Raw genomic sequence first — 22,498 nt, 5'->3', positions numbered from 1 at the left:
TCATCCACTGAGAGAACTAATGAGACTCCAATGCCCCACCTCTACCCCCACCACCACACAACCACTGTTAATAGGGATGTTAGACCTTCATGGCATAATCTCTGGGCAAAGTATGGCCTTTTGGGGCTTGCCCACAACCAAAACTCAAGTAGGAACAGTAGCACCATACAGGCAAGATAGGAGAGGGACTGTAGAGAAGAGCACTGCTGCGGCAACCTCAACACTTCCCAAGCCACTGTAGAGGAAACATGGCAATATATGCAAATTCTTAGCAAGGTTGTTTATAAATATCCTTACACTGCCAAAATAAATCCACTGTTTCTGCTAACAGAAGTTACTCCAAATGAAGGCTGATAGCGGTGTATGAGTCGTAATTTGTATTAAGAGTACACATCTGTGTCAGTTATTTCTTGAAGACTGTAGAAGTGACCTCGAGTGTCTAATTTTGCTTGCTTCTTCAGAGGACTGAACTAAGTGGAAATGGCTAGGGAGGTGAGCACGACCAGCAAGATCTTCCCTACGGGTTCTGGACAAACGGGGCATCACTGGGAGCAACTCCCCTGTTGGGGTAAGGACTCCCATTCCAAAAACACAATTTCTGCATTTATGGGTTTTGGAAAGACTCACATTATGACTACAACAAACAAAACCCTTCTTTCACTTTGTTGGCTTCAGGTAATGCTGAACGTCGTCTGAATGCCATAATCAAAGAATACAGACACATTTATGTTGTTTCCGATGACGTGTATAAGAGCAGAGTGGACTGCGAACCAGGGACAGGCTCTTACGGAGGGAGCTTCCTATGCAGAGGCGAGCCTCTGGAGGGACGTCATTGTGGAGGGGCGGACGGCAAGCCTTGGAACCATCAGTGGCGTGGAGGAGGAAAGGACTGCTAGCTGGAGGCTGAAGGGCAGTCGTCCTGACCGAGCAAGAGCGCCCGGCGGGATAAAGACAGAGACTGAAGCACAACCGTTTTAGCAGGTGGCGCGAACACGAGATAGCAGTGGTGGGCCTGGCGCCTGGCAGCAGATGCCGAGACCAGCAGGACGAAGGGAGGGTCCCCGAACTCCACACAGCAAGAGCATTTGCAGCAAACAGCACCAGGAAAGCAAATGGTCCCGGAGCAAAAACGCCACTGAGGGCTATGAACTTTGGTTTTCAAGATCGGCAAACCAGACGAGGTTACAGAAACCAGAGTATCACAAACGGAGACAAATGTGGCTGGGAAAGCCAGCAAAGGTACAAGAACCTGTGAGAAAGAGCGGGCACATGTCCTATGTAAAATAGAGTGAAAGACATGCGTGTGATTTATGCCAAGGCTGGGAAAACTGACAAAAGTGACAAGGAACGAGCAAAGTCACAAGTGCGGGTGTCTTTTGTGAAACAGATTAAAATGAGTATGAACACTCTGCAACATGGTTGAAAAAGACAAGTAGGTCATGGGAGCTTAGAAAACCTGAGTGGACAGACATCCCATGTGTACTAAGTTGAGTGAGAGTCAGTTTGCCTACCAAGAAGTCATATGACTTTGGGGAGTCCAAGTTCTATGAAGGTTTGGCATAAATAATTGTGTTACAAATGATCCTGAAGGGATTTGGATACTTGGTAAAAAGCTGAGAAAAGTAGTCTAAGGAGACAAGGAGAAGATATAACAGTACGGAGAACATTTGTGTTTTACTGAACAGAATCTATAAACATACTGTGAACTGCATCATTATAAAGACTGAAAACACGTAATCTAAGTGTTGGGCCAGGCAGAGGCCAACAACAGAGGCCTTTGTTATGTTTTTCGTAGGTGGTAGGGCCAGTTAGTCGTTAGTATTCAGACTGACGACTATTTTCTTTTGGGACTTCACAAGCACCATTAGATTTAGTTTCTTAGGCAGGGAACATCCCATATGGAGATAGGCCCAGATAGGCATTTTTCTTTTATTTAAATAAACTTACTTGAATCATGACCGACTGTAGTTGTAGTCCTCCTTCTGTTACGCCAAATAGGTCATAGATCTTCTGTTTATTGCATTGAAGCCATGCACCAGGAATGTCATAAAATCTGCTCTTAACGGGTAAGGGTAAAACAGTTTTAGATTGCTTGGGGATTGTGTACGGTCATTTCCTGAGAGCACCCTGCAGTGCTGCTGTTAAAGATTTACCACCTAACTTCGAGATTCTAGTGCCACTTCGGTTTTCTGCAACAATTTGGTGCCATGACTCAGATTCATTGGCAAGCCTCTCAGCGATGCTCTGGCACCATGAAAGAAGTAAAGACGCAGAGGGAAGCACCCGTGGATCAAGGGGCCTTTGGCCAATGGAAGAACGAGCTGGTTTAATTCTGTACATATTTAAGTTATAATTGTATTTGTTTATTGTGTTTGTCTTTGATAACTGTCAATCAAGTTCTGTCGGAAAGTGAACTCTTACAAACCCCATCGGATCTGGGGACATCCGACTCTCTATAGAAAAAAAGGACTTGCATAAATTCACCATTTTTAAGAGGGGTTAACCTAATTCTAGGATGTCAATATTCTTGTATGAACAGCTCTTGAATGAAAGTAAAACAAAAGTGAAAAGTGAAAGCATCCATGACCATGCCCAATTAAGCTGCGCCTATCCGGCAAGTCCCAAAGGGTCTAGTTCTAACCGGGAATAGGCTGTCATACAGTATCAGTGGCAGAGTATTCTCTATGGTGCTGAAAAGTGACCCTTTGAAAGAGTTTGTTGTCTGTCTGTCCACCTATTTCAAACCAGACTCGTGTGTATAGCAATAGAACCAATGCTTTGGCATGTGTGGCTTTGGTGAAGACCATTTCTTTCTCGAGTCATGGCAGCTCCCATGTTTTATGTTGGGAGTACCAGTAACCACGATATCCATATGGGTTGCCCCAGATGATTTTGTAAAGGAGACTGCAGTGACGGACACTCAACTATCTTTCAAAATGTCTGTTTTTCTGTTCTAGCACCGGATCGCACGTGCGCGTGTCCCCGTCATGTCCCTGAACCGCTATCTGAATATAGACCGTGGGCCTCATTATAAGCGTGGTGGTCTAGAAATAAGGGTGAGGGTAGCAGCATACCTGCAGCCTTTCCGTACCACCAGACTAAAAGTATGCCGGCAGGGGGCATTAGTCCAGGCAGGACTAACCTGCCAAGGGCACCAGCCCCTGCAGGCATGGTTTTCACGGAAGCAAAGGCACCATTGGCAACAGTGCCGGTGTTTCCGTATCCCCGTTACCGCTTAGTCATACGGGAATGGGGACTGACACTTTCTGGGGACTTGTCCCGGCGGCACCGGGATATCAGGTGGTGAAATGGTGTTACGAGTTACCGCCGAACTCGTAATGAGGCCCCATGTCTCGATGCTACAGCATGTGGCATGGTAACTGAGCAGCAATCATGAGGATGGTCGGGTCTAGCAGTGTTTTTGAGCTGTAGCATTGGGAATTGCAAAGTGTGGCACAAACTTCCTCATAAGCCAATCCTTGTCTTAACCCTGTGGGAATGGAGATAGGTCAGTTGAAGCAAGGGCCACCCTCCCTAAACAGAGTCCAGACTACTTTATGTACACACATTATTTACCCAAGACTTGCTAGTTTCTAGAAATATGACATTATTTTACACAAGTGGATGTCACAAAGATTCCCTTAGGAAGGTACAATGGACTTTGATAAGATTGTCCAAAAAGAGCTCTGGGGTGCCTTGAATTGAAGGTTGACCAGAATTAGTGTGATTCCTTCTTTGATTGGTACGTGGAGCCACTAAAAATGTGCTCCAAATCCAAGGCCAGAGCTCTGAAAGATGCCCAGGGAATACTCAAAGAATTGCTGAAGAAGATCAAGCAGAGTGGGGAAATTTGACATCACAAAAAAAATGTTTTAAAAAGGAAGACGATTACAGTACACTTCATCCGGCACTCCACGGATTACTCCCAATGAAAGAGACTCCACAAGATGTTGTTTTAAAGTCATATAATCCTACTATCCTGAACCCTATAGTGCTGATCAAGCACAAGATAAACCACACAAGCATGTAAGGGCATACCTCTTGTAAAGGAAACGTTTGAGAAAACACAATATATCTACTACATATAGATTATACACGCAGAAGGAATATTGAGTTTAAAAGTTAATTTATAACAGAGGTCAATTCAAAACAAAAACAATTTTCACAAATCACAAAGGGACACATTACATAGGTGATACAAGTTCTTACATCTGAGTGTTGCCACTAGCAATCAGTTGATGCTGAGGAATGAATTCCATGATTTTTGGTAAATATTGTGACATAATATAGCGTTCCTAATGCTTTATATTTCATCTCATGGTGTACAATAGCATCAGTTTTTGTACAAACATGTGTAACATACAAAATATTACAATACACTATAAACAGAGTGTAATTAACAAAGGTGATACATTTCAAACAGCCAGTATGCAACCACAGTGTGATGTGGAATTTTATTTTTAGGTATAACGTCGACTCAAGCTACCAGAGTTTCGGCTTATTGGTTCTTGAATAAGAGAGCCAGTCGAGCCCAGATCAACCACAAGCAACTGCTTCTGCCCCGCCATCTCCACCAGGGGCTCAGGTACAATTTCAAAGCCCTGATACATCCCTCAGTTAACCACATGAATACAAGACAATCCACTCAGTGATCACAGAGAGGCTCTAGAACATGATCACTGAGAGGCTTTACACAACACAATCACATCACTTTCAGCTACTGATCCATTGCGTGATAGCTGGCCAATCTCTAATATTATTTGATACCTCACCTGCATCAAATGTGTCGGCAACCCTTAAAGAGCCTGCTTATAAAATCCTTTCGAAATGACTGCAGCTTATTTTTGAAGACACTTTCCCGGGACAGGTAATGCGATAGGGACAGTGCAGGCACCATAGAACTTCATTTATCTATATAATATTGCGCAAACACCCAAGAACAACCCGCTCATTTTCAAGAAGCATTGCAAGTTATTATTGATTGTTTCAATCCTACTGCCATTCCCCCTCATATATTCACTTCATTGAAGCAAAGAAGTAACTGGCAATAGCAAGCCCCCCACCAAGTCAACACTGAAAGAGTTAACTAACATGATATGCATACCATTATAGAGCTCTGCCCCAAGAGGACAGATTGTACAATGATAAATGCATGCAAACAAAATAAGGGGGCAAACTCAGACGATTAGCTCAAGGGGTTAAGTGATGTTTTGCTTAGTTTTCGGGGATTGTCAATGTGGCTACGACTACACAACAATCTGTGGCTTCCACATTTGTGACGGGTCTGCAGTCTAAGATTGAGGAAGGAATTAAGCAAGCAGTCATTGGCCCTCATTAGGACCCTGGTGCTCCCGTAATGAATGGTGCCGGTACGGGACCAGCACCGTTCATTACAGGATGCCCTATTACGAGGCCTGCTAGCGGGTTCTGCTTTTCAAGTCTGGTCTGACCAGACGTGAAAAGCGGGACCTGCTAGCAGGCCAGGATGCTAACAACGGGCCCGTCATTAACAGGCCCGTTGTTAGCATCCTCCCCATTCCCATTGAGCCCAATGGGAATGGGGATTGATTTTTACCGGGTCCAAGAAAAGGGCAATTACTGGGTCCGCCAAGGTCGGCATACCTCGGTTATTGCCCTTTTCTTGGACCCAGTAAAAAATGATTACAGGCGGCAGCCGTGCCCTTAATAAGGGCACGACTACCGCCAGGGTCGTAATGAGGCCCATTGGCTTGGAAGGTAAGAATTTGACCGAAGTGTTGTTAACTGTGCAGTATTTTCATGTAAAGACAGAGACAGAAAGACTACTGAGGCTAGATTAATGATGTTACAATTCAAGCACATCCAGCATTCACACGCAAGGGGGCTGGGGGGCGGTGCACTGAGCGGGACCCAACTGCTGGGGAAGAGGCAGGGGTAGGGGAAGAGAAGAAAATGTGTACAACGAGCAGTGTAATAATTGCCAACAGTCTGGACACAAGACAACCGATTTCCCAAATGTTTGTCAGCAGACTGCTCAGTCATTTCCACAATCCCTACTGCCTGCTACATTCATTAGACAAAAGGACAGCCAGGGGGCTAGTAACATTGTTGCACCACAGATTCAGCTTGTTCAGTCTGCTCCTTGTATAAACTGTGTTGTTTTCAGAAAGAATGTTTGTCTGGTTGATACTGGTGCATCACTCAACTTGGAGAGCCTCAGAATTTTCAGCTGTCCCTTATACAGATGGGGTGGTAAATGCAGTGGATGCTGGAGTTCAAACAATACCTAATCAAGTTACATGACCTCTGTCATGTTAGGTCCTCCGCCTTAGCATCATGCATTTCTATTGAACACATCTACACCACTGAATTTATTAGCATTAGATCTATTGTGCAAATTGGGTTTCACTATCTATTGTTCCCCCAATAGTATTTAGACATCACAATACATATGGAAATAACATTTTTTACAGTGTTGCAAGAGTTTCCAAATTTGAGGAGCCATGGGACTACACTCCCTTGTTGAAACAGGACCTGTTGGACCAGGTTCCTCTGCAAGTATGGTCTACACATGCAAACTAAGCTAGTGGAATATTAAATATGGAACAACGGTGCATTACTTTGAACCCAGCCAAACCTCTTCCATTAATCCCAAGAAGAAAGAAGCAGAAGAGAGTATAAAACCGCTCACTGGGTCATTTTTTAAACAAGAAATGGATGTGCCTACCCATAGTCCTGGAAATTTTGATTTTACCTGTAAAAAAAAAAAATGGGAAAGGAACACATCGATTTTTGAAAGACCTTCAAGCTGCCAATGCAGCAGGTCTGCCTGCTTCTCCTGTCGTGTCCATTTTGTCTTGTGTTCCCACAACCACATTGCATTTTACAGTAGAAAATCACTGTTTTGCTTTCTTTTCTATACCTGTACATCCTGCCAGTCAATATTTATTTATTTTTACTTATGAATCCTTGTAATATTAATTTACTCCTACACTGCAGACAAATGTGAACAATCTGAATTTCTCTTAACTTTTAAAGCAAGATTTTGATCTAGCATCCAAAGGGAGGCCCCGCTGTGATTCAGCATGTGGATGGCCTTTTATTGGTGAACCCCTCATTAGGAGCTTGCAAACAAGATTCTCTTGATTTACTGACAGCTCTTGTCTTGAAATGACATGAAGAAATGCTTCAGTTGTTGACGGAGTTCACTATCTTGGTCACGATATCCATGCTGGTTAGAGACATCCATCTAAAGATTAAATTAATGTGATTCTGTAAGTTCCTAAACGCAAATTAGAGGATTCCTTGGAATGGCTGGTCACAACCCCCACTGGATAATGGACTATGCTTCAGTTACAATACCCCTACAGAAACTTACACTATTGATTTAACACCGGAACTCCTTCCTTGTTCCTCTGAAACTGGCAAGGTATTTCTTAAAATCATGCAAGAATTGTCAAAGGCCTTAGGTCTATCAGATGATCATAATCTTTTAGTCTATATTGAGAGGAATATGAAGGTTTCACTCTGGGCGTGTTGACTCAAAAGCGTGGTGATAAGCACCGCGCTATTGCCCATTACAATGTTGCATTAGATCCTGTGGAGGCCAGTTTACTACCTTGGCTACATGTAGTAGCGGCAACTGAACTGTTAGTAGAAAAAGCAGAATCCTTGGTTCAGGGGCATCCGTTTACTGTAGTGGTATGTAAATAGAACCCATTGTTCTATTCGGCTCTCTAATTATTTACATCGCCCTGTGATGGAGAGCCAAATGATTGTTGATAATGTGAAACTTCTTGACTCAAAGCAATGATTAAAAGATATACCACTGTACAACTCTGAAATTATTCTGTTTGTTGATTGGTACTCTTGGAAGGATTTATTAGGGTTATGTATTGTGTACTAGGGATGTAACGGTATAACGGTATACCGTTAAAGATACCGTGAACCACTTAATTGAACAATAATAACCGTCACATTGTTTATACCGTTATACCGTTAAGTGTGCTTTTCAACCTGATTTGGAAAGGCTGCAGTAAGCAATTGCTGCGCAGTCTTGGTTTTGCACTGTTGCATGTGCCGTCTGCCAAGTAGTTTCAGTTGGAGCAGTTTTTAATGCCATTCCATAAACCACACGTGCCTTACACAAAATCAATATGTTAGCAATAGGAAGAATAGATACAGTGCCAAGAAGGAAAAGGGTTTACTTTGGGGTGGCGGCTTTGGGGTTTATATATTTATAATGGATAATGTTCTCTAAATATATGGCAATGGGGGATTTCGCTGGTTCTATCATTGAATTTACATATAATAAGTCACACTGCGAAATTCACTCATCTCTGTGGGTATTCCCTGCTGCCATACCAAAGGGTAACATGTCAGTGATTACTGAACACCTTTTGGCATGCAAGTAAACTAAAGGCTGTAACGTAAAGAGAGAGTGCGTGTGTGTGTGTGTATATGCGCACAAGCGTATACTACCATCACCCTCCATTGATCTGTGGCATGCAGGTTATCAAGATGGCAACATGTTCATCTTCACCAGTAGCCAGTGGGGGAGCAAAAAGCCTAAATGACCACTTAAGAAAAGCTATTCAGTTTGGTTTGCCAGTTGCAGCAGGCCTCCACCCCACCCACTCCTCTCCACACGTGTGTTTGTGTTTGGTGGAAGCAAGGCATTTCAGTGGAAAGTATGTTGAAAAGCCCAATTCTGGCCCTGGGTGCCTGGTTTTGTTTGTGATGATACATCTGTCAATTTATGACCTTTTAGAAAATATTTGTTACGATTAGTTAACTCCACCTGCTATACCGCGATAACCATGATATACCGTCATTTGGCAAGAAGGTTATCGTACCGTCATAAAACGAATACCGTGACACCCCTAATGTGTACACAATTTGAGGTTCTGGTAGCCCATCAACTCCAAATGTTCATTCTGCTTAGGTTGCTGAACTGATTGCTCTCACTCGTGCAAGCTTGTTGGCGATGTGTAAATTGACAAGGATTATGGATTCCCGCTATGCCCATGGCATTGTTCACGGCTTTAACACATTGTGGAAGCAGCGTGGCTACCTCATGTCAGCTGGTAATCCTATATGTAATGATCTTTATGTTTTGACTTTACTGGAAGCCTTATCACTGCCCTCTGCACTGGCAATGGTGAAGTACAATACACATGATTATCCTCTTCCATGGCAAAGATAGGAAATTCATAAGTCGATAATTCAGCGTGAACTGCGACCCTAAACGGTCCCCTGACTTCCAATGACATCTTTATCTGTGCTTGGGTGGAACAATCGCTGATTGAACCCTTTCTAGTCTGGTTCTGCTGCAGGACCAAGCACCACAAGAAAAGGCACATTGGTCTTGTAAGAAAAGTTGTACCAGATACATTGTGCTACTACCCAGATGACTGCCTAGTTGTAGGGCACTCCTTTGTTATCTCGCTAGATTGGCCCATTTTGGTAAAGGTGCTATGTTTATTGTAATTAAATCAGGACTGGTTTGCACTGTATTTTCCCACCATTCCCCAGACCTACTACCCTACCTGCCCACTGTGCCTGGCTCATAAACATGGGACAAGAGGTACAGACCTTTCGTTGTGTACACGTCCTTTGTTAAATGTGCAAATGGATGTCATTCAAATGCCTAAATGTCTTAATTTGGAATTCTAACTCTATCCAGTTGATATGTTTTCATGGAGTTTGGAAGATTTTCCATGTCAAAAGGCTCACTCCGTCACTGTCGCAAAGAAGCTGCTCACATATTTTATGCATCGATTTGCAGTGGCAGAGGCTAACATTTCACTGGCAAGGTAGAGATATTGGCAAGGCTTTGAATATTCCCCATTTCCATCATTCCCAATCTAGCGGAGTAGCAGAACGCTGCAATGGCGATATCAAGAGCAGATTGGCTAAGGTATGCAAAGAGAATGGCCTGCCATGGCTTGAGGCCCTGCTATTGGTTTTTCTGCATATTCAAAATAGTTCAAACATCAAGCATGGACTGTCACACCATGAAATCCTAACTCGGTGCCCCATGTGCATAGTATAGCCCATCATTTGCAAGCTAGCAGTTTAAATAGTCATTTGGAAGATGTTGTATTGAACTGCTGTAAATCACTTGCAAAGGGAGAGCTCTCTATTCACAGTACAAAGGACTGTTGGAACCTGCTGAAGGAGCCTGCCACTCCATTAAACCCAGTGACTCTGAGTAGACACGAGAGTAGATCAGGCAAAATGAGTACTGCAACTAGGCTGGATGCAGAGGATCCTCCTCAACACACAGACAACCACCACATGTAAAGCGTGTATGATGTGGGTCCGTGCCTCCAACATCTGGAAGGTGCAGCCACTGACTGAAGCATCAGATTAGAGATTAAGGTGTGTCTGAATACTCCTCTTCTTTCAATTCTGGAGAAATTGTGTCATCAGGATCATCCACATCCAAATATCCTCCTGTATGCGATTCTTCTGCGACGAGTGGTGATGCTACCTCTTAGCAGGCTTTGTCGTTTGCTCCAGTTTTGACAGTGCATTCTCATTACCAGCAAAAGCCGACAAAGGAGTGGAGGGAGATCAGCATCCTGCTTCATCTCTCAATTAAACTACTTACTTGCAGTGTTAGCATCATTTTCATCCATGCAGAATGTCGAATTGCAATTGTAGGAGTTCTTGAAAATAGCCTATTGATGACTGCACCAAGCAGTTGAATAACCCACCTTAAAAGGTACTATCCTACCCTTTTTGCTGGATGATTGTGAGAGAAACAAACAAAGTTGCATTGACATTATTTGTTAAAGACATTTTTGGCTTCAAACACTTGTGTCACTGGATCTTCCTGTTCATAATTTGCATCAGGATTCTGGTGCACATGTATAGCCACTTCTAAAGATGCACGACTATGCCGATTTTCCTATTCATCCATTGAAACATCCAGATGGCAATTTTGGTTGTTGATCTAAATTAATGTTCTTTTTGCTTCTTGACTCTGCAGAGAGAATACACGTTTGAGCTGTATCTCGTATCCTACGGTAAGAACATTCCTTATTGAATCAAATTATTAACAGTTTATCAAATTAGGTCTTCTATGTTTCCTGATGTTGGTATTTGTGTTAACTGTTGATGCATTTTCTGCTACTTGACGTGAATCACAGGGCCTCATTGCTTATCCTTGTATTGAAAGCAAATATATTTTTCTACAAGCCACTTGGTAATATGCCTGCATCCAGAACATGGGCAAACGTTGAGGCCACCAGTAGCCCGTGCAGTATAGGATACCAACCCAGTTTAAAAACTTTCAAAATAGTGCCCCTTCATACAACAGTGTGAACACCTCTGTGCCCCGAAGCACTGACACAAACACTGTACCAAACCCATTTCTAACATTGCTGTGTCACGTGGAAATTAAGTGATATTCCCTCTCAAACTCTTTGCTCTGAATTAGTGTTAAAAGGCAGTGTGCGCAGGACATTGTTAAAATAAAATATAACTCTTAATAGTTTCCTTATAGTGTGCTTCTTCCCATGCTTTATAGCACTGGTGTGAATGCACATTATAGCCCTGAAAGAAAAACTGGTTTGGCCCTTCCTGTGCCCGAACAGGTTATCTAGTTTGATCACAGAACTCAGAAGCAAGAGCCTAACACAGTGAGCGGTAATCTGTTTTTCTGGTGAACATGAGCTGTGTAGATGTGACCAACTAGTCACCAGCCCTCTGTTTACATTGAGGAAGATGCTGGGGAAAGTCTTAGAGGCCCTTATTGCTCATAGGAGCAATTCAGCTACTAAAGCTCAGGATACTATTTTTTAATCATACTGGCTGGCTTGATACAGCATACAGTTTGGGGTTACTATATGGCAGATTTAGCTGGATGTGAATACAGGAAAGTGCATTTTGGGTTGTGAGGGGTAGGTAGTGGTTGGGAAGTGTCATATGCATGACCGTGATATATTTTATTTATATTGCACTCGTACACAAGTGTTTCAGAACGCAACAAGGCAAGGGAGGGGAACAGGGGAGAAAAGAACAATGATCTTACTAGGCCCAGTGACATTGAGAACGTGCAAGTGCATGGGAAAGGAATAGGGGAAAAGTGCATGGAAGGGGGAGCAGTAGAAAGTGCGGAGCTGAGGATAAACAGATAAATATTAAACAAAATAATAAATAATAAAGGCAATAAACGGTGATAGTGCAGCCAGCAAGTTGCAAGTGCTGTGTTTAAGGCAGAAGACACAGTATCTCTGAGAAGTGCAGAAAGAGAGGGGGTGGAGGACTGTATCGGTACAGATACAGACCCCAGTGCAAGGGTGGGCCCGGAGGTAGTGCAGGAGGGTGGCATAGTGAGCAGGTACCTGGGCCCGGAGAACAAAGGGTGGCTAGGTGCACAGTGCCGAGAGAGAAATAGATCAGCAGGGGACAGGGGGGCCAAGGCAAAAGCAAACAGGAAGGTCTTGAGGTGCTACTGAACCAGAGATGGTTCTCCTCAAATTTCAGAGTGGCAGGGAGGCTGTTCCAAAGGGAGGCCCCAGCCGAAGAAAGATCTATCATCTTCAAATCCTGCTGCATCATTTACAAGGCTTCCCCCTAAAGTCCCAGAGCTACCTCACTCAGAACTCTGCATGGATAGAGGCCTACGATCCACCAGAAGGACACGTGTAGACTTGGACTCCACTGGTGAGGGAAGGTAAGAACCAGAAGACAGGCCTTCTCCGTCTACGCTCCAAGACTCGGGAGCCTCATCCCCGCCAACACAGTAATGAGCGAAAAGAATGGGGGGGGGAGATGACAAATGTGTTTTTATGCGCATTCGACACAGTACAAAACTTTATATCCCATAATACCGAACAAGGGGGGAGGGGTGGAGGTGCAGGGGTATCCCCCGCTCCCTTAGTTCGGCATCATGGGCTTCAGCAGTTGCAGTGGTGTCACCACTTACAGTACATGAAAAGCAGGGGACAAAAGGGAAAGAAAACTGTGCAAGTTCAAAGGGACTAATGGAGGGGGAAAGAGGGTAGCAGTAGTCATCTCTGTTCTTTTTTTCATAAAATATGTTTTATTGTTTTATAAACATAAAACTAAACAATACAAACATTCACTTCCCTTCCCTTTACCGTTGTGTCTGGATTACATCAGCCATAAATCACCAGTGTCCGTAAATTAGGCCAGATCACAATGTGTCATGCACAACCATATCTTGACATCACAAAATGTCCTTAGCTTCCGCCCTCCTCCCATTCGCCCCAAATTGTGGTAGCTTTTGCTGGGCAGCCCTGTGAGGTATATATTCGGTGCTCTATTGCCGCACATACGTCCACATCTGTGACCCATTGGGCTAGCACTGGACACTCGGGTGAGCCCCATCGCTGAGCTATGTTGCATTTTATCAGTTCGATTGCAGTGGATACAAATAATGTTTCCCATTGGTTGGCAGTGTTTTCATCGGGAATACACAGTAATAATAGTTCAGGGTCCATTGGCACTACTCTGCCCACAGTGTCAGTCGGTTTGTTGCAACATTGTCCCCAGAAGTTCCGGATCCGGGGGCATTCCCATAAAATGTGTATGAGAGTGCCTTCCGCCTCCCAGCATCGTAGGCAATTCGGGTCGGGAGCACGGTTTCACCAGTGCAGCAGTACCCTGGGGTAGTACACTCTAGAGTATTTTCAGTTGTACCAGGCAGAGCTTGGAGGTTATTGCAATCTCCCAGGGGTGCATTAAGGCTATTACCCAGTCTTCCAGGTCAATAGCACCTACATCTGTTTCCCACAACAGTTTGAGATTGGACAGTTCTGAGGTGGCAAAAGGCTGTTATAGCGTATAAGATAGAGGTGACTCTAGTGGGTATGAGCTCTACGAAGAGGTTGCGTTCTATCTCCTCCACTCTTAAGTGTGGGAGTGCTAGGCAAAATGTTCTTTTCTTTTTCAATATATTGCAAATCAGAAGTAAATTGGGGGGATACTTTTATTAAGCTAAATCTGTCTGGCAAACACCTGTAAGCATTAATTTTATATATTTTTTTAAAGACAGTCATGCAGTGCCATTACTAAAAATGTAAGCGGTTATATAATGCATAATTACAGTATTGCTACCGTAAAACACTATTGTCTCCATGCTTTAAAGTAAAGTTTAGGTTAGTGTATTTAAATCTCATAGGGTCAACTATATTTGATTTTGTTGGGGAAGATGTGAACACTTCTGACAACGTACATAATCACACAATCAAATGCTTTTAATGGCAAACCTAGTTCTGTGACCTGCTGGTTGCATACATCTGTGCAACGAGTGCTCAACTCATGAGCTGATCCCATATTTCCTGACATTCTATCTTGTCACCCTGTTCATTTACACCATTTACCCTGACAGTGCGATGGCTGCAAATAACAATATTCCACCTTGTTTGGCCAGTTCTGTGCCTGCTATGCCATGCAATCTGCTTAATCTCTTACTTTCTTTCTTCTAACATAATGAATACGCAAAGCTAATTAGAGGTTTACACAAAGGAGTGATTAATTGTTCCATCCTGTCTGTACATCTACAGATCTACTACAATATCATGCACTGAAGTAAGTCTCCAGAGCTTGCTTTGCTCTATGATCATGATTGCATTAAATATTAGCACCTGCGGGAAATAGTTGGCCAAAGTGTTTTCAGAGTCTTTTTTACTATATCGATTTATTTGTGTTCATTCATACAGCTAACCTTTTACATTTTACAGACAATCAGCAGGGCTCGGAAAGTCTACTTACCCACTCAAATAGTCAAGTAGATTTTTGGAATGGATACCATTTGCCGGGGATGCTTGAAAATGTTATTTAACATTTACTTTGTTTGCAGTAAATGTCAAATACAAGATCCACTGTGCATGGCTGGCCCCTGGGTGGCAGCAGTATTCCAAAGAAAGTGGGTTTGTGGTGACATGCACGGTTTTGGATAAAGTGCATTTACATGGTTTGTCATCTGTTGCCATGGATTGAGGGCATTTCTCTTAGGTCTAGTAGGTAAACAAATTTGCTCGACCTGCAGGTCTAGCAGAATTTTAAAGAATTTCCCTGACTCATCTCATGAATGTTTTACTTTAGTGGTACACACAAATGCTGCATTGGTGCTCATTTTATGTCTTGGGTACTGTGATGGGGAAACAGTAGCGGCCAGCATTGCGGGGAAAAACAGCAGTGAAGAGGACAAGCCAATTGTCCCACAAGATACCAAAATACTAAGTATAAGAGTCAACAGTGGAAAAACTACATATCCCAGAATGCCCCACCAGCCAACTACTAGGCAAAATAGAAGGGACACGAGTGAACAAACAAAGACCCAATCTACATATCGTAGAATGCCCCAGCCGATGCATGTTCAACATAAAAGCCTGAAAAGGGTTAAAGAAATGAGATGGGGAAGACGGAAAACCACGTTTCCATATAACGAGGAACACTTGCAGGCAGGAGTTAAAAACAAGGCAGGCTATGCGAGGGTTAAGCAGGGAGGAGGAGAATTAGCCTCAGGGATGAGAAACACATGGCTTGGAACGCCCGATGTTAATTGCTGGGGAGGAGGGCCACAGGAGTTAAAAACAGGTGAAAACAACTCAACTTGTCTCTCGCCTTGCAGGAGTGGAAGGAGGCTGACGGAGCGAACTCAGACTGTTATGAGGCCAGTTCCCCATATCGGTGGGCATATTAGAAGGAAACGAAAAACACCATACCTGGTTTGCAGACCGAATGCTCAGCGGATGAAGGCTCCTTAGTAGAAGGAGATTCCAGTGTGAAAACAGACACCGGACGTTTTGTTTGTTTAGGTGATTCCAAGCCAGAGGCCAGCAAGGAACGACTGCATCCTGGAGAGCCATCAGCAAGCCGGGGAAAGGTTATGAACCAAACACTGGAGTAGAAGGCGTGCGGAGAAAACACTCTAATCCAGTACGAAGTACGTTTGGCTTCAAGGAGGTTTTCCATCCATATTATTAAGGTGCGAATTGCATTTTTTTTTTAAGGAAAGACTTTATGAACTGCATTTAAGTTGAAACCCGGCTCGCTCTAGTTTGCCCTTGACGAACTTTATTGAAGAACGTTTAAAATGATGGAGAAAGTCCTATGTTACTGATTCTGCCTTATGAAGTATAACTGAGCGTCGTGATAACTGCTGGCATTAAATAAATATCAGTTACCACTCCTTTCTGTCTCTGGCTCACTACATAACAGGTACAAATAACTTTGGGTGACATAAAAATATGAGTACAACATTGCTTATCAAATGAGTTTGTTTGCTAATCAAGAAAGATTTAATTAGCAATATCTGCTAATCAATTTTTGTAAACTAATGTATGCCTTGTGTAACTTGAATCTGCCAAGTCTTCTCCTGCCAGGGCTTTCTTTACACAAACACTTCTTGAATCTGCCTGGTCTTCTCCTGCCTGGGCTTTCTTTACACAAACACTTCTTGAATCTGCCTGGTCTTCTCCTGCCTGGGCTTTCTTATATACACATACTTGCAGCTTGGGTCTGCATGGTATACTCTCCTGCCAGGGCTTTTCTCATATATATGTATTTTGCAGCTTGGGTGTGCCTGGTATTCTCTCCTGCCACGGCTTTTCCCATATACATATTCTTTGCAACTTGGGTCTGTCTGGTATGTTCTCCTGCCAGGGATTTTCCCATATACAGATCCTTTACAACTTGGGTCTGCCTGGTATACTCTTCTGCCAGGGATTTTCTCATATACACATACTTCACAGCTTGGATCTGCCTGGTATACTCTCCTGCCAGGGCTGTCCTCGTATGCGTACTGCACAGGCCTGCAAACTTCACAGTCTCTTACAATTATTCTACTCTGTTTAAGGAATCTTGTATCTTTCGTTCCTTCTCACTGACTTAATTTATTTCTGTTTGACTTCGATACCATTGCCAAAGTGCCCCAGTGTCCCTGCTTCCCTTTGATGGACTCGCTGGTTCTCTGTGGCAGGGATTGCTTCTCAAGCCGTAGACCTGCAGAGACTCATCACCAACCTGCTCCCTTTCTTTGGGTGCACCATCTCTGCCTTGCGGCTTCTGGGCTTAACAGGGCTCTCCCTCACCCACTCTACGTTGACCTGGGTTTAAGCAACACAGTAACTGTTTTCCAGTACAACCGAACGACAGCAAACGTTTATGTGTTTGTATGGCATACCATTCTCTGCAGTCTGCCTGCCTCGGTTTCTCCTGCGAGCCGGTTGACTCTGCAGACATGGCATCCACCCAGCGGACCCTCGGCCTGGAACCGAGAGGACAAGACTTCTCCAGCCAGCAGCTTTGACCCGTTAGCTGACTCAGCGATTTAAATGTCCCGCAGACCATCATATGCTTACAACAACTAGAGGGCGCCTTGCATTCCTGGTCTTCATTGATCCTCATTACTCGCTCGGCTTCTTCCTTGTAGTATCTTGGTTGTTACAAAAAGACAAATCAGTTGCTCTTGATAATTTGTAGGCAGAGTCAGAGAAAGCAGTCTTCGTAGTTTTGAATGGCAAGTTAGGGATTGAGGACTTATACGTAGAGTTTGAAAAAGTATATGAGGCAAGTTAGCTTTTGACTTAAATGCAGAATTTGAAAAACGAATCTTAACAGTCTTGGAAGGCAAGTTAGCTTTTAAATAACCTGGAAGAAAGGGATACTGAGTTCCCTAGAAGTGATTTCCACTGCCCCCTGCCTCTTCCTCGTCTTGGTTGCTAGTATATTTTCCCTAACAGGAGTTTGGGGATTAGATACACCAACTTTACACAAAGATGGGATTGAGGGTAACAATATGCCTTTAATGCATGGAGGGCTTAGGAAACATTCCTTGATAAAATAGGCGGGTATGTGATATCCTCCACCTTTGTCATCAGGTCTCCCTGAGAGTCACCTTCCCCCCGGGTGGTCCTCCCACATGTAACCGCCCCCACGGTCAGGATCAGGTAGCGGCTGCTGTCCCCTGCCATCCCAAGGGAAAGAAGTGATGACATCCTCATCACACCACTCAACCGAAAACTGGGTGATCTGGTCCATCCTCTATCTTCCGCTGGTTGCTTGAAGATCCCTTGCCGCTAGACTGCCTGCCATCCCCCGTGGTTATGTCTATGCACCCTTGTATCTCTGCTTCCCTCGCCGTGTCCTCCACCCTCTATGATTTGTAAAGCGCTCTGTTGCTTCCCAAAGCTATCTCCATGCTCAATAAATACTCTAAAAATAATAACAACAACAACAGGGATTGTAGGACATCTTTATAACACGGGTAGCCCACACAGAGTAGACCTGAGGGTAGAATGTAGGTGGGTTGGACAGTTAGTTTGGATAGGAGAGTCAGTCGGGGCTTGGACATGCTTCTTACAGGTGGAGTTTGAACCTTGTTTTGACCAGTCCCGCTGACGAGATGACTTTGATGGCCAAGGAGAGAGCATTCCAGTTGAGCCAAGTAAGGAAAAGGAGCAGAAACGGGGGGAAGAGCAAAGGTGGGGGGCAGGGAAACAACCGATAGATTGTGAAGAGACGAGGACCAGAGAGTTCAAGAGGGAGTGTACAGCCAGATACATTGAGTGAGTGAGGTAGTGGCGCAGGCCAGTAACCATTGGCTAGTGATATTTAACTCTTGGAAAGTAAGAAATGATGGGCTGTTTGTATATACAGAACTGAGGTGTCAAGTGACTTTTTCATGGCTGGCTAGTAGCTTACGAAAATACTACACAACCGCAACCTGCAGTTTGCTGTACTCGCTATGTTACACCAAACAAGATACTGCCTTTTGTTAATCTCTTGGTTTGATGCACTAGTCACCACATCTTCAATGTATAGTAATACACATCACTCATGAAAACCAATTAATTGTTTTTACACAATACTTTAATTATATAAAACGCACTTCCTATGTAAGACGCACTTCCCATAAAATGGTTCAAAATACACATTTTAAAATCCATCAGTCCAATTAAATTGGTCAAGCTGTTATTTGATAAGAGCGTGTGCATACGCTGTTGAATGATCGATGCAGATGTCCAAACAAATTAATATAAAAAATGAATGTTAACAGGCAATCTAAACAAAACTAAACCCGCCACCAAGTGAATGTGAGTGACAAAACTAAACCTAAATCTATCATCAATTACAAATTGCCAACTAACACATCCATCAACTGTGTGCAACATAACTTCAAATAGTCATGTGCAGTAGCTTAAACATGCATTTTTGAACCCTGGTGGTGGTGTGGGCGGGCCTGAGCATGAATGGATTTATGGATGAGTAGCATGAATTTAAAGAGTGATTTTAAATAGAGTTCCATCCAAAATGGTGAGGTAGAGAAGGCGGAGACTTGTGCATGATGAAAAGGGTTCGGTTGAAGATTTTGTGGAAGGGAGTAAAAGAGAAGAGAGGTAGGTTTGTGCCATTTTGATGAGCGGTGGCAGCAGTCATGATGATCTGGTGGAGTTTCAGGTCATGGTCAAAGCCAACTGAAGGTTGTGAAAGGGTAAGAGGAGAGAGTGGGACTTGCGGCAGAGAGAAAGACAACTTCTGTCTTTGAAGACTTCATGATGAGGCAGCATAAATCCATTTAGTTTCTGCAGCAGTTGGGCAGTTGGTTATGCATTCAGAGAGTGGAGTGTAGTAGAAAAATATCCGAGCATTGTTAGCAACGCGATGATGGGGCGTGGGGGGGGTCAGGAGATGGTGCTGGAGTCCCACAAGGTGGACAAATAGATGTCAGAGAAATAGAGTATGATGGCCTTGAATCCAAGCAGAGAAAGAGTTGGAAGAAGGGATGGATGAGACAAAGTGTCAAAGGCAGCAGAAAGGTCTAGAAGGATGCAAATGTATGTGAATTGGTGACATGGATGAGCTCAGTTATGATAGGGTATCTAAACCGGAATCCAGAGTGGAAAGGGTCAGAAAATGTGTGACCCTTGAAATTGTTAACGCTGCAGTTAAAGGCAACATGCTTGAGTATTCTAGAGAGGTAGGGCAAGCGAGAGACAGGTGTGTTGAATGAGGGGTTATTGGGGTCAGCACCTAGTTGCTTTAGATACCAGTTGAAAGAGATAGTTTGAATAAGGCGGAGGGGTGAGCATTGGGGATGGGGTGCATGTTCCTTAACAATCTGTGATTCCAGGGAGTCGGAGTCAGGATGGGTTGCCAGATGGAAAGATGGGTCGCAGTTCAGTGAGCGGGTTGTGGGGAAAGTGGGAGGAGGGGAGAATGAGGGAGGGGTTGGATGAGAGAGATGGGTGGACAAGGTGCCCAGTATTTTCATGATTTTAGTGGGGAAGTAGGAAAGAAAGAAGAAATGGAGCAGTTCCTCGGGGGAGAATACTTGTAGGAATGTAGAAGAGTGGTGATCAGTCTTTGCCCCAGCAGCATAAGCAGCAATGCATTGACGTCCTCAGCAGCTGGTTGCTAGGGAGATCAGGCAGAGCCCTCAACTATAGGAGGGGTGAAGGAGTGGGAAGGCTAGTGATCATTGAATGGTATAGACCGTACAGAGTTGAATTCGGTAAAGGAGAGTTCAATGGCGTGAGAAAATGAAGGAGAGAGAACTTGGAGCAAGATATTGGCTTGATCAAGGTAGGAGACCATGGAATCAAGCTTGAATTTATGTTTGGTGACGGATAAGGGAAGAGAATGAGACAGTGGCGGAGAAACAGATATGGGAAAATTACCAAGAGGCCAGAGGGGGTGGGGTCAGCTATGGCAGAGGAGGAACTAAGGTAGAAAATAGCGATAAAAGATTGTGTTACCATGGGTGCGTGTTGGTAGGTTATGTTACCGACTAGTGAGTTGTCAAAGAATGTAATCCAGTTGGAGTTTTTGGCTTTACTCATGTTAGCTGGTTATGCTCACCCATCATGATGGCAGGGACATCATCTGGGAGCATTGGGTGAGAGGTCAAGATGAGAGAAGAGGTCAAATGTGCCCAGTGGGCTTCAGATAGGAGGATATTTGAGAGTGGTCGGAGCAAAGTGTTGGACCGGGATATGCTTAAAGGAGGCAGTAAAATAAGGGATGGGAAAGGGCGTCAATAGTGTATCCTTGCTGATCATGATACCAACATCATTTTTGGAGCGACGAGGGGAGTGAGATAAGAAGGCAAATTTGGTGTGAATGGCTGCCGGGTGGCAGTGTCATGCGCGGGAATATATATTTCGGTGATAGCCATGCCCAAGAGTTTGGGGTAATGGGATACTAAATAATTTGTGAGAAAGCAGATTATTTGCGCATTTCAGAGACACACGGTGAGGTCAACAAAGGTAGCATAGGTAAAGGACGTAGCAGACAGATTAAGAAGTCGGTAGACTAGATGTATTAAAAACATTATTTATCATTAAACAGAGTAAAATTATCTAACATTTGCAGAAGACCTCGTGGAGGTATTGGGGAATGTACAGCAGCAAAATATAGGATGGAGTGGAGACGAATGAAACACATTAGGAATCTCGAAGAAAATCTGAACCATGTGGGGCACTAATGAGTGAATATTTTGGATTACATCCTGTCCCCAGTGGGCTAATAATTCTCGTGGCCAAATCCCAAACCATAAGGATTTGGGTTATTTTGCTAATAAATGTACAGGGGATTGGCTTACTTTACTCATTAACACTGGCAAACGAGTATCTGAAGAAACACTGTAAGAATTCCAAACGAACAAGAAAAGCTGATGAACAAATGTGTGTTGAAGAATTACAAAAAATAACTTGAAGAATTAGTAGCGTGCATGAAAGAGTTCAAGTATTTTAACTTGAATACGCAAATGACAAAATTAAAAGAAAGACATACCGTTCCTTTACTTAAGAAAATATATACCCTTACATGTGTGTTAAAGGTGCTAATTCAGTGCCAGATAGGGGGACGGACCTACCAACTACGGCAGAAAAGAAGATGCATGGTGGCGGTGGCGGCATGGGGAATAACACAGATACTCTGAGACACACACACTGTATAAAGGACTTCACCAGGAATGTATATAGAGTAATGATACATTGGATGTGAACTTAGTTCAACACATTGCTCTATGATTAGCTAAACAAGGGGAGGAGCAAAAATAGCACAATCACAAATACGCGTAGCAGGAAATCCCTCGGAGCGGTTTGGATCTGGGAACTTTTACATTTAAAGCATGGTACCACTATGACAGGGGTCTGCAAAGGGGGATGGAGGCTAAATTACTTGTTATATGGGAATTAAGACAACCAGAACTGGGAGAGGAACCTGCAGGGCGGGCAGCTAAACAATCTGCCTTGCATGATAGCGGAGAGGGTGGTCCTGTACCAGTGTGCCAATAACATGACCGCGGAGGCCCATCAGCAGGCGGCAATGGGAAAGGAACACTAAACAGAGTGGTATTCTCTGGGAGATCCAATCAGACAGTGGGCCTCATTACGGGTCCGGCAGTAGCCGCGCCGGTAAAACCGGCAGGTAGCCGCTGGACCCGTAATGAATTACCGGCGCCTGACTTCACAGTGCCAGCAGGCTATTCCAAGTCCGGTGGCCGGGAAGTCAGGCACCAGCAATTTTGTTAGTC

The 22,498-nt window shown here is 43.8% G+C and overlaps 1 protein-coding gene and 1 long non-coding RNA gene across 2 annotated transcripts in view; one reads left to right on the top strand and one right to left on the bottom strand.

Moving 5' to 3' along the window:
• Positions 1–16,150, top strand: part of LOC138582183 (uncharacterized) — a 199,209-nt gene extending 183,059 nt beyond the window's left edge. The window contains exons 2-3 of the long non-coding RNA XR_011304964.1: positions 10,976–11,012; positions 15,590–16,150. This is a non-coding gene — a long non-coding RNA (uncharacterized lncRNA). The remainder of the gene's footprint in view (positions 1–10,975; positions 11,013–15,589) is intronic.
• Positions 1–22,498, bottom strand: part of SMUG1 (single-strand-selective monofunctional uracil-DNA glycosylase 1) — a 253,233-nt gene that overhangs the window by 229,673 nt on the left and 1,062 nt on the right. The gene's annotated exons all lie outside the window — the stretch shown is intronic.

The sequence above is a fragment of the Ambystoma mexicanum genome, chromosome 3q, assembly GCF_040938575.1.
Source record: "Ambystoma mexicanum isolate Mex_15411 chromosome 3q, UKY_AmexF1_1, whole genome shotgun sequence".
In the NCBI taxonomy this organism is placed as follows: Eukaryota; Metazoa; Chordata; class Amphibia; order Caudata; family Ambystomatidae; genus Ambystoma; species Ambystoma mexicanum.
Note: the sequence above shows the minus strand (reverse complement) of the source record. Positions and strands in the feature narration are given on the sequence as shown.